This window comes from Aplysia californica, unplaced genomic scaffold, assembly GCF_000002075.1.
Source record: "Aplysia californica isolate F4 #8 unplaced genomic scaffold, AplCal3.0 scaffold00712, whole genome shotgun sequence".
In the NCBI taxonomy this organism is placed as follows: Eukaryota; Metazoa; Mollusca; class Gastropoda; order Aplysiida; family Aplysiidae; genus Aplysia; species Aplysia californica.
Window position 1 is genome coordinate 80,458 of NW_004797982.1, and position 3,290 is coordinate 83,747.

Genomic DNA, 3,290 nt, shown 5'->3' on the forward strand with positions numbered 1-3,290 from the left:
CCCCCCACCCCCTTCATTGCTCCTGTCAACTCAAGCTGTCCACATGTACTTTTTATTTCTTTATCTTTGTTTCACTCGCTCGCTCGTTCTCTCTCTTTCTCTGTCTTTCTGATTCTCTTTATCTCACCCTTACTCTGTTCACATCAAGCAATGTTATGTTTGAATTCGATGCAAAAATTGCTTCTTCCCAGTCCTTGCAGAATGGCAGAATGAAAGATGGCGCCGAACTCTGGCAAATAACAAAAAAATTTCAAGAACAGGAACCGTTCGGAGAAATAGAATCTCGATTTCTAGATCTAGATCTAGAGGTCAAGTTTATTTTCCTGAGCATTTGGAGAAATAGTCACTTCGGATTTTAACCCTCGTCCTGCGGGGGACGGGTTTATTTATGTCGCCCGATAAGCCTATTTCGGCACCTCGTCTACGTTCTGGTCCCGAATCAGTGTAGCCCTAGGATCAGCGCACGGGCATCATCTTACGTGAAATTCGGGTCCTGAGTCGGATCCCCATTCACGCAGGTCAAGTGTGTGTGCGTCAATCTGCTTGAGTTTGAGTGCGTTTGTGGCCTTCTTCTAGAACCGCCTGCGTTGGTTCGTATTCGAGGCATACACGTCTAATTTTAAAAATGCCAAGTCAGTAGCTCTAGATGTTCTTCCAATGAAATTATTTAAAAAATTGACCCACTTAGACATGAGGAGCTCGAAAGGATAGTGAGGAAACAAGACTTCCATTTTTCTATACAAAATCTTTCAAATGAGCTTGATTTTGTACGAAATTATACTACTGATAAAAAATAAGCTTGTTTGATAGTTTGGAATACCATGGCATTGTGCAGGTACAAAGAACTATAAGTCATAATAAGTAGACTCACTTCAGCCATCAGAACTTTCGATAAACGATGTGCAGATTAAGCTTGATATTTTACACACGGCAACACGGCGTTTTATTTAGCACTGGCACTAATTGCAACGGGGCGTTTTATTTAGCACTGGCGCTAATCGCAACGCGGCGATGCAAATAGGCACACTTCCTATTTTCATCATCGATTAACACACTCCAACGGTATTCATGGCGAAAACACACGTTTCCCGGCGCACGCCAGTACACCAACAGTACACACTGAGGGCCACCTCTATTCTCACCCGGAGTGAGAATAGTGCAGGCGAGTCTTGTGGCCATTCTCACCCGGTGCGCGTTCACCAAATTTTGCGTTCACCCTAAACCATAGAATTCTACACTGTGAGGAAAAATTGTAGAATTCTGTGAATCTGTGCCGTGAACAAACGTTCCATTACAACTGTAGCCTACTAAAAGCGTACAATTTTGTCTGTGGGCAGTGGAGAGAGAGAGAGAAAGAGAGAGAGGAGTAGCGCGAGAATTTCCGGGCAAAACAAAATGGCGACCCGCGTAGTTCGGCTCGATTCGAAAAGTTAAATAGCCGTAGCATCTTTGTAGACAACCAAATTAATTTACTTTTGTGTTTTAACATCATTTTTTAACTTTGTTTTGGTCAATTTGATCGTCCACACCGATAGACAGTATTCAGAAAGAGACAGAGAGAGAAAGAAGAGGGGAGGAGTTGATCTTGCGAGAACTTCCGGGCGGGTGAGAATAGCCACTTTCACACACTGAGTGACCCCGGCGGCCTGCCTGGCACGTCCGACATAGACAAGAGTTAAAACAAGAACTAAAGACAATGTCAAAGAGAACTCAGAAAGTGATTGACAAAGTTTGTCAACAAACGGTCAAATTTGGTACTATGGACTATGGCTATGGTTGCAGCTATGAAAGTAGTGAAAGCTCCTGTCTCTAGGAAAGTGACTGCCACGACGTGTCAACAGATAAATGTGGTAACCTTGTTGTAAAACTGAACGAAGTGAAGAAAGTGCCAGTCTTGGAATCTCAGCCTGAGCCCGAGTCTGAGGCCTGGATGAGGCCTGAGCAGTCACCACACACAGTCACACTCACGACTCACAGCCATCAGAGTCAGAGTATTCAAAGACATTTTTTCTCTGCACCATACCGTTTCAGAAACCTCATATCAAGGATAACCTTTCAAAGTATACACAATGGGATAACAGGGGCTCTAGATCTAGATGAAATCAAAGGTATGCGTATCATGTAAAGTGGGTGGCATACAACGGTGATACAGACTGGCCACAAATTCAAGGAACTTATCGAAATTAGGTTGTTCTTGGGAAAGCTTCAACCAAAATTCAAAAGAAGCCGACTAGGCCAAAATAACCTCCACTAAATCATATGTATGTCAAAGTGTGTATTTATCAGTGTTACTAAAAAAAACAATCAAAGACTCACCGAAGTGTGAAATATTAAATCTACGGCATAGGCTGAAATCAAAACGCAAGAAAATCGAAGGTGTCAGAAACAAACACTTGAACAGTAATTTACTGCAGTAGATTTATTCGTTTCGTTTAAAACGATCTGCTAATGTTGTGGAATCCTAATTTTAAAAACGGAATACTCTTTTTGCCGACAGCGCCGAAAAATGACGAAAGACATAGTCCGTTCGAGAGGAAAAAATACATTTCAATGCACAAAAGCAATATTGTAAAAAAAGATCAGTTAAAAATAACCATTTTAACAAAATAAGGTATTTTTTTACTTTCCCTCCAGTTTCACACTAAGCTACCAGTTGTCTATTTTCTACTAATTATTGATGCGCTGAACACGAATATCAACTTCATTTCCGTCGCAAATTAATGGTTTTTGAAATATTTGATTGTTTTTAACCGAGATAGACATGCTTTGGACCAATCGGGGGGTTCCAGGGGGGCCTGCCCCACTGGGGTAAAAGAAAATCTGGGGGGTTACAGGGGGGCATGCCCCCCTGTTTTTACAGCCATAATTTGATATTTTACAGTTAGATTTGAAATTGTCTTGAAAATAATTGATTTGCGACAGTTTTAGTGGCTTTATGTGTGGTCTGCAGCAAACAGTACAGCAGTTTGACCCCTGAAACAGTGCATCTGTGTGCGGGAGTGAAAGTAAAAATTTACCCAAAATAACAACAACAACCATAGCAAACCAGACATAAGTATTTTCTTTATAAAAAGCCAAACACGTGTATCCCTCTCCCCTGGTAGACTTGCATAAAGGCCTACAGGGCCTACACTAATACATGTACCCCCCCCCCCCACCCCCCGTAGACTTGTAACCCCTCCTCTACCCATCCCCCACCCTCATGGGAGGCAGTTTGGTGAAACCAGGCGCTCCTGAAAAGAATCAAAGTGAAGAAACTGGCATTTTTCCACTGTTTTTTAAAATATTTT

The 3,290-nt window shown here is 42.0% G+C and overlaps 1 protein-coding gene across 1 annotated transcript in view; it reads right to left on the minus strand.

Annotated features, from left to right (window-relative positions):
- LOC101863217 (U4/U6 small nuclear ribonucleoprotein Prp3) overlaps nt 1–2,436 on the minus strand; it is a 37,506-nt gene extending 35,070 nt beyond the window's left edge. Inside the window, exon 1 of the mRNA XM_013088263.2 lies at nt 2,317–2,436. The gene's annotated coding sequence lies outside the window, so the exon portion shown is untranslated. The remainder of the gene's footprint in view (nt 1–2,316) is intronic.
- Nucleotides 2,437–3,290: the final 854 nt, after the last annotated feature.